Below are 11847 nucleotides of genomic sequence, written 5' to 3' on the forward strand. Positions count from 1 at the left end.
CCAATTTTTTTAGGCTTAGTTTCTTCATCCTATCATCCCAACTTTTTCAGGCTTAGTTTCGTCATTTCCCTTTCCCAATTATCTTAGGTTTAACTTCTTTATTTTACACTCCCAATGCTTTTAGGTTTATTTTCTTCATTTCACCCTCCAAATATTTTTCGGCCTAATTTCTTCATTTTATGCTGCCAATACTTTCAGACTTACTTTCTTCATTTTACAACCCAGTTTTTCATTCTTAGTTCCGTGATTTTCCTTCCCAATTCTTTTAGTCCTAGTTTCCTTATTTTACCCTCAAATGCTTTTAGGTTTAATTTCTTCATTTTTATCCTCCAAATGCTTTTAGGCTTAGTTTCTTCATTTTATCCTCCCACTACTTTTAGACTTACTTTCTTCATTCTACCCTGGCATTATTCAGCCTTAGTTTCGTCATTTTACTTTCCCAGTTATTTTAGGCTTAACTTACTTTACCCTCCCAAATTCTTTTAGGTTTAGTTTTCTCATTTTTACCCTCCAAATGACTTTAGGGTTCGTTCCTTCATTTTACCCTCCTAATACTTTCAGATTTAATTTCTTCATTCTACCCTCTCAATTTTTTCAGGGTTACTTTGGACATTTTCATTTTCCAATTCTTTTACGATTAACTTCTTTATTTTACTCTCCTAATGCTTTTAGGTTTAATTTCTTCATTTTACCCTCCCAATGCTTTCTAACTTAGTGTCTTCATTTTACTCTTCCAATACTTTTAAACTTAGTTTCTTCATTCTACCTTCTCAATACTTTAAACTTAGTTTCTTTATTTTACCCTCCCATTTTTTCATGTTTAGTTTCGTCATTTTACTTTCCCAATTCTTTTAGGATTAATTTCTTTATTTTACCCTCCCAATGCGTTTAAGTTTAATATCTTCATTTTTACCCTCCGAATGCTTTTAAGCTTGATTTCTTCACTTTATACGCCTATTATTTTTAGACAGTTTTGTTCATTCTATCCTCTAAATTTTTTCAGGCTTAGTTTCATTTTACTTTTCTAATTCTTTTTAACTTAATTTTCTTATTTTACCCTCCGAATGTTTTTAGGTTAATTTCTTAATTTTATCCCTTAACTTTTCAGACTTAGTTTCGTCATTTTACCCTTCCAATACTTTTTTACTTAGTTTTTCATTTTATCCTACTAATACTTTTAGAATTAGTTTCTTCATTCTACCCTCTCAATTTTTTCAGGCCTAGTTCCCTCATTTTACTTTTCTAATTCTTTTAGGATTAATTTCTTTATTTTATTTTCCAAATGCTTTTAGGTTTAGTTTCTTCATTTTTACCTTCCAAATTCGTTTAAGCTTTATCTCTTCATTTTATCCTCTTAATACTTTTATGCTTAGTTTCTTCATTCTACCCTCTCAAGTTTTTCAGGCTTAGTTTCGTCATTTTACTTTTCCAATTCTTTTAGGATTATGTTTTTACCCTCCCAATGCTTTTAGGTTTAATTTCTTCATTTTTATCCTCCAATTTTTTTTAACACTATTTCATTTAATTGTTTGCAAAAGGGCCCGAAGGAACATAGATAAAAGAACTTTTTCATTGAAAGTCCACACAAATTTCTCAAACATGTACTGAATCAGTCTAACATCTATTGAATTAATGGTTAATTAGCTTACGTAGAGCACCCACATTCGGAATCTAAACATATTTGTAATTTTAAATATTGTAGTAAAACGAAAAGATAGAACGACATTGGCCTAATTGTATTGTAATCGTGTTTATGTACCAGTAGAAAATTTCTGAAGTCTAGTTGGTGTGTACCATCTTTCATCGTTTTTCCATCAATTGTACATTAAAATGGCAAGACGACAAAACAATTATTGAAAACAAAATTTAGTAATGTAGGTGACGAGGATCTAGATCTGCACCTGAAGATATGAAACCTCAATTGATCTCAGGAAAGAAGGAAGAAAGTGAGTGAAATTTAAGTTCCAAGATTTTACTGTAAGAAACAAACATTTAAAAAAGTAGCTTCATAAAATAATTGTAAATGTTACAACTCGTGTGTCATTCTCAAAATCAGAACATTGTTCATGAGTCTACATATCACACTGAATATATTGTACCCACATTTCACCTCCCACTGCAGATCAGCTTTTCCCGTTGACGAGTTCAAATATTTTTATAAAGCGACCGCCAAATCTGGTTTCTGCTCCGCATGGAGTGACATACAGTTTAAATTCAAACAAAAAAGTAACTAAATTGACCGCAGAAACAAGTTGTGGTCTTATTCCTGTTATTATATAGCGTATTATATTCGATAATTTAAGTAATTAAAATCACACACAAACAAATTCTGTGCATTCTTTTTAATAGTATATTTTCGATTATTATTTTTTTACATCGACATCAATTCTTGCATGAGATGCAGCTCAAACTTTCAGGTCCACTGGAACCCATACATATTTCAAACAGATGAAGGTACATTAACATTTGCGCCCGAAGAAAATTTTCTAGGAGGGGGCCATCTGCCTGGTTGTTATATTCGTTTGGTATTTTTATTTGTATTTATTTGTATACATTTTCGTAAGTCAGATGGGGACCCAGACCTTACCCTGACCTCCCCTTCGGGCGCCCATGTACATTAACAATGGTGCTGACAGCGACGACTAGGAGTTCGACAAAGAGGATCGGACACCCTTCTGCGAGAATTGGAATCAGCCAAAGCAGTGTCATGCGCATTTTGCATGCTATAAGTGATAGCCATTCAAGTTCCAGTTATTACATCTCAAAATTCCCCTCTCATAGATTTTTATTAGCTTTGGGGAACACCTGAAATCGAATGTGTACCAGAAGAAACTTCGTACTGTATGCCCTCTTAAACAAGAGACTCACACAAGCTTGCAATCAAGTAACAAAAGAAACATTTGTCACGTATTCGCCAAAATTGGTTAGAAAAGTTATTATTGTATTTTGATATGTGTGGGTAACATATGAAAGATATCTTGTAACTGTATTGTAATACAGAATTCGATTTGTAAGAAGAAAATAAACATTAGTCATACGTAGATTTTATCATTTGTATGGAAACTTATGACTTATCCTGTATTTTATTTGTGATATAGCTGTTATAAAAAGTAAAGAAAATTACTATATGTGGTATCTAAAAAAAGTGAAGAAAATATTATGTAACTTTCATCTTCAAACTTAAAATATTTAATATTTTACCCCACATCGCAACGTAAAGAGTGACTTCTAAATGAAAACCCACTGGAGATCCCAAAACCTGGTGAAAAGGCAAACCCGTTTTGTAAGGACTACTTCCAGAGGGTAATACTCCCGGAAGTACGAACTAAATACACGATTATGATTGGTTGGCGTTATCCGTTTCTTGCCACATAGTATACATATAGCAGAAATCAAACGCTTGCTGCTGTCGGTCCTCGTGGCCGAGCGTTCTAGCGCTAGAGGTTTGCACGGGCTCGGCTTAAACCCGACCCAGCCCGCGTTGCGTACTCGGGCCTACAAAGCATGTATCACTTCGGGCGCAGGCCGGGCTCGGGCCGTAAAATTTTAAATATACAACCATATTTCTCGGGCCTGTTCGGGCCTAACTTTGTAAATATACTGTACAGAGATACATCACCGTTCTTTGTAGAGAACTTTTAAAAAAACAACTTCAAAGTTAAAATGCTAAGTGCTGTAAATAAAAATACAATTTTGCTATAATTATTAAATTTTTGTAATTCGGGCTTATTTCGAGCTCATTTGATTATCACACAAGCTCGGTCCTAAAATGCTAAAACATATTTCGGACTCGGGTCGGGCCTCACATTATCAACTCACGCGCCGGGCTGGGCCCGAGCTAAAAATTCCGGCCTGTGCAGACTTCTAGCTAGCGCTATGGGTAAGTAAAGGAAATCGCTTTTGGCGTGGGTTCAAACCCGGTCCAAGGATATTTTGTAAACTCTCATAACACTTTTTTCATGAAAATAAAATGAAAGTAATACTCAAAAAATTACTTGCTTACTTTTGTGCAGATTAGTAGTAGTAGTAGTAGTAGAAGTAGTAGTAGTAGTAATAGTAGTAGGAGGAGGAGGAAGAGGAGGACGAGGAGGAGAAATGGGTTAGAAGCCCCGCTGGGCTCGTTTTATTCCACCTTGACCCCGATGATATAAATTTTGTAACCAACTTTAAAAAGCTGGCTAAGGTAGCGCGTAAAACAACTGGCTAGGATGAAGCGAGAATAAAGCACTTCCGGGAGTATTACTCTTCCGAACGGGTCGTGTTTTGTCGCCACTGCACAAGTTGATCCAAGGATGCTATAAACTAGAGGATCTGCCAATAGAAAAAATCGTGAAGCCATGCATTACAGTTTCTCCACCCCCACTGTGCCCGCTCCGCCCAATAAGATCGCAATGTTTTGACCAATATTCATGGCGGAAACGACAGTAACCAATCAGACGTACCGATGTTCAGTTGTCTTTTGGCTTCATTGACTTAATACAGTAGATGAAGATATGAATGACCAGAGCCTCTATTTTATAGCATCCTTGGTTTGATCTCATACATATAATGAATAAAACAAATGGACAATTATTTACGAAGAACCGTTTATTTTTACACTTAATTATATATTTTTAATAGTTTTTATTTTTTAAACTATTCATTGGAAAACCAAACAAATAAACAATTTCTCATTCATTTATTTATTTATTACAAACAATTATTATTTTAACTTCTTGTATCTCAAGAATTCTCTTTTTTTTTTCCTTCTTTATTTTAACGAAAGAAATTCTTTGTTAAAATATAGGATATAGCAACCATGCATGGAACAATATGTGAACACAGTATTTCCAACTCTCTCACACGAAATAATCATTATTTTCATGAACTTACTCAGTTTACATTTACAGTTTCTATAAAACTTTTTTCTCTTTTTGTCTTAATTGTAAAATTTATTACACATTGGATCTCCAACATACATTTTTATATACATAACAGCAGTCAGTATTTTATTATTATCTGAGATAGTCGTAAAAAGATTATATATTATTACATTACATCAGATGTTGACACATACCTTAGGCACTGACATATATATAATCAGCTTGTTCAATGTGTTTTAGGTATTCTTTAGAAAGCGAATTTCATTTATTCTTATGGTTAGAAGAGAATTCAGAGTAGCAGCACAAATCAATGTTAATTGTTATACAAGTAAATTATTTCTAAATAAAATTTAGAATTAATGCAAGAAATTAAACGTTTGGTCTTTATTCACATTTATGCTAGTTTTCTTAACCTTTTTCACTTACATTGTTTCTACCCAGTGCACTCGTGTTTGTTTGCTTTCTGTCAAAAATAGTAACTGAATAAATCACGTTTAAAATTCTGCTCTATAAAAAGAAACACTATAGTAGAGACCTGCACGGGCCGATTTTTTCGGCCCGAGCCCAATCCAGCCCGAACGTACCTAGGCCCGGCCCAGCCCGGGCCCGAAAAGTTTTGGAGATTTTCGGCCCGAGCCCGGCCCGGCCCGATAAGTTTTTCAAAAATTCTTGGCCCAAGCCCGGCCCGGGCCCGATAAATTTTAAAAGTTTTTGGCCCGACCCCGGCCCGATAATTTTTAAAAAAATTAGCTCGAGCCCCAATCTTTCTCAAAATTTAGTGCTAAATTTGACCTAACCCTCAGAAACATTTTCTAAACTTTGGTTCACAACCTGACACTTGCCTCCCGAATGGTACCATTGCCTCCTAGAACTTTGCATGTCATCGAGAAAACAAAAACTCCATTCCCTGTAACAAAAATCTAACTTAATTGATTTTTAGCATAAAGTGAAGATGGCAATATTGTTTAGCTACAGGCAAAACATTCCCACGCCTTCTTTTTATATTTTGAGTTCAGTGAAGGTCAAGGTCAGAGCTCAATTTACCGCATAATGCCTGCAATCGTCTATAGTGAAAGAGGAGTCGCTAAGCAACACAAAATGTAAATAGCTATTGCATTCTTTGTAACATTTTTCACGGACACACTTCTTCAACGTTTGGCTTTATTCCAATTATAGTTTACGAAAGTCAATAATTATTAAAGAATTGCAATTGATCGGCCCCAGCCCGGTCCGACCTCAAGAGAAATCAGTGTCGGCCAGCCCACGCCCGGCCCGGCCCAAAGAAATAACAGTGTCGGCCAGCCCAAGCCCGGCCCGGCCCAAAGAAATAACAAAGTCGGCCCGCCCAAGCCCGGCCCGTGCAAGTCTCTACACTATAGTACGAAAGGTAAAACGTCGTTGGCTTCCCGCGAAAAGCTGTAGTGACGTTTGTGGGTAGTAGCCAGCTTGGTTACTCGTTGTTCGCTGAGTACAGTAAACGGTTAGTGGTGATTGGCTACCCTCTTACCACACCTCCAGTGACGAACAGGTGCAAGCGCGGGAATCCAAAGACGTTATACCTTCTGGACTATAACACACGTACAAAATTATCAAGAAGTTCTTCAAAGTGCCTGATAGAGTACACACAACCTCACAATACAAGAAACATCCGGTATCCACGATACATGAAGTACGTCAATGGAAAAGTCTGTACGGGTCTCACTCAACAAGCGAGCACAATCCGATATTTAGGTTGTCGGAGCTGTCCCAACAGTTGAGCGGAAAAAGGGTTAAAGCGTTAACGTTGTCAAAGGCGACTTATGAACTTCATCTTCAAAGTTCAACTAATATACATATATTAGTTATGCCAACGAGAAAAAGGAATTTTTCAATCTTGTCTGGAAATCTCTCTAAATTTCTTGAAAACTTTACATTTTGAAATATCTGTAAGTTCTTACAAGTATTATGTGCAATACTGTTACAAAAAATGAGCAAATAATAGAAACAGTTTACTTAGTTAGAAATGCATTTTTCTAACGCATACAGTACAAAAAAATTAATAACCAATCTGTTCCAATAGAATTAGAAAACTACAGGGTGGTCCGGAAATGGACGTACCTCCCTTTAGTTTCAACACTATAGTGTTAGTTATGGTAAAATGTTTGTACATTGTTACGTTGAAGTCTTAAGAGTCATAAACATCGGTATGATCACCAACCGAAGTTCTCTCAAAATAAAAAGAAAAACAAAAAAAGAAAAAGAAAAAGGAAAAAGTATAGCACAGCTGCTTAAAGATCCAAGCTCTCGTTCAAGGTTGAAATATAAAAAGAAACAATGGCACAGCTGTATAAGATTCAGGCTCTCCTCCAAAGCTAAAAGATTAAAAATAAAAAGAATGACACGGCTGTACAAGATCAAGGCTTTCCTTCAAGGTTGAAAGATAAAAAAGAAAAAGAATAATACAACTGTATAAAGATTCAAACTCTCGTCCAAAGTTCAAATGTTGGAAGAGAAAAAGAATGGCGCAGCTGTATAAGATTCAGGCTCTCCTCCAAGGTTGGAAGATAAAATAGAAAAAGGATGGCACAGCTGTATAAAAATCCAAATTCTCGTCCAAGGTTGAAAGGTGGAAAGAGAAAAGAATGGCACAGCTGTATAAGATAAAGGCTCTCCTCCAAGGTTGAAAGATAAGAAAAGGATGGAACAGCTGTATAAAGATCCAAGCTGTCGTCCAAGGTAGAAAGAGAAAAAACGTGGGTCAGCTGAACAAGATCCAGCTCTCCTCTAAGGTTGAAAGATAAAAAAGGATGGCACAGCTGTATGAGATCCAGGTTCTCCTCCAAGGTTGAAAGATAAAAAGAAAAAGGATGGCACAACTGTATAAAGATCTAAACTCTCGTCCAAGGTGAAAGGAGAAAGAGAAAAAGAATGGCACAGCTATATAAGATTCAGGTTCTCCTCCAAGGCTGAAAGATAAAATAAGAAAAAGGATGACAGCAGTATAAAGATCAAAGCTATCGTCCAAGGTAGAAAGAGAAAAAGCATGGCTCAGCTGTACAAAATCCAGCTCTCCTCTAAGGTTGAAAGATAAAAAAGGATGGCACAGCTGTATGAGATCCAGGTTCTCCTCCAAGGTTGAAAGATAAAAAGAAAAAGGATGATGTCACAGCTGCATATGACCTAGGTTTTCCTCCAAGGTTGAAAGATAAAAATAAAAAGGACGGCACAGCTGTATAGATCCAAGCTGCCGTCCAAGGTTGAAAGATAAAAAGAAACAATGGCACAAATGTATGAGATCCAGGCTCTCCTCCAAGGTTGAAAGACAAAAATAAAAAGGACGGCACAGCTGTATAGATCCAAGCTGCCGTCCAAGGTTGAAAGATATAAAGAAACAATGGCACAACTGTATGAGATCCAGGCTCTCCTCCAAGGTTGAAAGACAAAAATAAAAAGGACGGCACAGCTGTATAGATCCAAGCTGCCGTCCAAGGTTGAAAGATAAAAAAAGGATGGCACAGCTGTATGAGATCCAGGCTCTCCTCCAAGGTTGAAAGACAAAAATAAAAAGGACGGCACAGCTGTATAGATCCAAGCTGCCGTCCAAGGTTGAAAGATAAAAAGAAACAATGGCACAAATGTATGAGATCCAGGCTCTCCTCCAAGGTTGAAAGACAAAAATAAAAAGGACGGCACAGCTGTATAGATCCAAGCTGCTGTCCAAGGTTGAAAGATAAAAAGAAACAATGGCACAAATGTATGAGATCCAGGCTCTCCTCCAAGGTTGAAAGACAAAAATAAAAAGGACGGCACAGCTGTATAGATCCAAGCTGCCGTCCAAGGTTGAAAGATAAAAAGAAACAATGGCACAAATGTATGAGATCCAGGCTCTCCTCCAAGGTTGAAAGACAAAAATAAAAAGGACGGCACAGCTGTATAGATCCAAGCTGCCGTCCAAGGTTGAAAGATAAAAAGAAACAATGGCACAACTATATGAGATCCAGGCTCTCCTCCAAGGTTGAAAGACAAAAATAAAAAGGACGGCACAGCTGTATAGATCCAAGCTGCCGTCCAAGGTTGAAAGATAAAAAGAAACAATGGCACAAATGTATGAGATCCAGGCTCTCCTCCAAGGTTGAAAGACAAAAATAAAAAGGACGGCACAGCTGTATAGATCCAAGCTGCCGTCCAAAGTTGAAAGATAAAAAGAAACAATGGCACAAATGTATGAGATCCAGGCTCTCCTCCAAGGTTGAAAGACAAAAATAAAAAGGACGGCACAGCTGTATAGATCCAAGCTGCCGTCCAAGGTTGAAAGATAAAAAGAAACAATGGCACAACTGTATGAGATCCAGGCTCTCCAAGGTTGAAAGACAAAAATAAAAAGGACGGCACAGCTGTATAGATCCAAGCTGCCGTCCAAGGTTGAAAGGTAAAAAGAAACAATGGCACAACTGTGTGAGATCCAGGCTCTCCAAGGTTGAAAGACAAAAATAAAAGGACGGCACAGCTGTATAGATCCAAGCTGCCGTCCAAGGTTGAAAGATAAAAAGAAACAATGGCACAAATGTATGAGATCCAGGCTCTCCTCCAAGGTTGAAAGACAAAAATAAAAAGGACGGCACAGCTGTATAGATCCAAGCTGCCGTCCAAGGTTGAAAGATAAAAAGAAACAATGGCACAACTGTATGAGATCCAGGCTCTCCTCCAAGGTTGAAAGACAAAAATAAAAAGGACGGCACAGCTGTATAGATCCAAGCTGCCGTCCAAGGTTGAAAGATAAAAAAAGGATGGCACAGCTGTATGAGATCCAGGCTCTCCTCCAAGGTTGAAAGACAAAAATAAAAAGGACGGCACAGCTGTATAGATCCAAGCTGCCGTCCAAGGTTGAAAGATAAAAAGAAACAATGGCACAAATGTATGAGATCCAGGCTCTCCTCCAAGGTTGAAAGACAAAAATAAAAAGGACGGCACAGCTGTATAGATCCAAGCTGCCGTCCAAAGTTGAAAGATAAAAAGAAACAATGGCACAAATGTATGAGATCCAGGCTCTCCTCCAAGGTTGAAAGACAAAAATAAAAAGGACGGCACAGCTGTATAGATCCAAGCTGCCGTCCAAGGTTGAAAGATAAAAAGAAACAATGGCACAAATGTATGAGATCCAGGCTCTCCTCCAAGGTTGAAAGACAAAAATAAAAAGGACGGCACAGCTGTATAGATCCAAGCTGCCGTCCAAGGTTGAAAGATAAAAAGAAACAATGGCACAACTGTATGAGATCCAGGCTCTCCTCCAAGGTTGAAAGACAAAAATAAAAAGGACGGCACAGCTGTATAGATCCAAGCTGCCGTCCAAGGTTGAAAGATAAAAAGAAACAATGGCACAACTATATGAGATCCAGGCTCTCCTCCAAGGTTGAAAGACAAAAATAAAAAGGACGGCACAGCTGTATAGATCCAAGCTGCCGTCCAAGGTTGAAAGATAAAAAGAAACAATGGCACAAATGTATGAGATCCAGGCTCTCCTCCAAGGTTGAAAGACAAAAATAAAAAGGACGGCACAGCTGTATAGATCCAAGCTGCCGTCCAAAGTTGAAAGATAAAAAGAAACAATGGCACAAATGTATGAGATCCAGGCTCTCCTCCAAGGTTGAAAGACAAAAATAAAAAGGACGGCACAGCTGTATAGATCCAAGCTGCCGTCCAAGGTTGAAAGATAAAAAGAAACAATGGCACAACTGTATGAGATCCAGGCTCTCCAAGGTTGAAAGACAAAAATAAAAAGGACGGCACAGCTGTATAGATCCAAGCTGCCGTCCAAGGTTGAAAGGTAAAAAGAAACAATGGCACAACTGTGTGAGATCCAGGCTCTCCAAGGTTGAAAGACAAAAATAAAAGGACGGCACAGCTGTATAGATCCAAGCTGCCGTCCAAGGTTGAAAGATAAAAAGAAACAATGGCACAAATGTATGAGATCCAGGCTCTCCTCCAAGGTTGAAAGACAAAAATAAAAAGGACGGCACAGCTGTATAGATCCAAGCTGCCGTCCAAGGTTGAAAGATAAAAAGAAACAATGGCACAACTGTATGAGATCCAGGCTCTCCTCCAAGGTTGAAAGACAAAAATAAAAAGGACGGCACAGCTGTATAGATCCAAGCTGCCGTCCAAGGTTGAAAGATAAAAAGAAACAATGGCACAAATGTATGAGATCCAGGCTCTCCTCCAAGGTTGAAAGACAAAAATAAAAAGGACGGCACAGCTGTATAGATCCAAGCTGCCGTCCAAGGTTGAAAGATATAAAGAAACAATGGCACAACTGTATGAGATCCAGGCTCTCCTCCAAGGTTGAAAGACAAAAATAAAAAGGACGGCACAGCTGTATAGATCCAAGCTGCCGTCCAAGGTTGAAAGATAAAAAGAAACAATGGCACAAATGTATGAGATCCAGGCTCTCCTCCAAGGTTGAAAGACAAAAATAAAAAGGACGGCACAGCTGTATAGATCCAAGCTGCCGTCCAAGGTTGAAAGATAAAAAGAAACAATGGCACAACTGTATGAGATCCAGGCTCTCCTCCAAGGTTGAAAGACAAAAATAAAAAGGACGGCACAGCTGTATAGATCCAAGCTGCCGTCCAAGGTTGAAAGATAAAAAGAAACAATGGCACAAATGTATGAGATCCAGGCTCTCCTCCAAGGTTGAAAGACAAAAATAAAAAGGACGGCACAGCTGTATAGATCCAAGCTGAAGTCCAAGGTTGAAAGGTAAAAAGAAACAATGGCACAAATGTATGAGATCCAGGCTCTCCTCCAAGGTTGAAAGACAAAAATAAAAAGGACGGCACAGCTGTATAGATCCAAGCTGCCGTCCAAGGTTGAAAGATAAAAAGAAACAATGGCACAAATGTATGAGATCCAGGCTCTCCTCCAAGGTTGAAAGACAAAAATAAAAAGGACGGCACAGCTGTATAGATCCAAGCTGCCGTCCAAGGTTGAAAGATAAAAAGAAACAATG

Source organism: Thermobia domestica, chromosome 14, assembly GCF_964235325.1.
Source record: "Thermobia domestica chromosome 14, izTheDome1.hap1.1, whole genome shotgun sequence".
NCBI lineage: Eukaryota > Metazoa > Arthropoda > Insecta > Zygentoma > Lepismatidae > Thermobia > Thermobia domestica.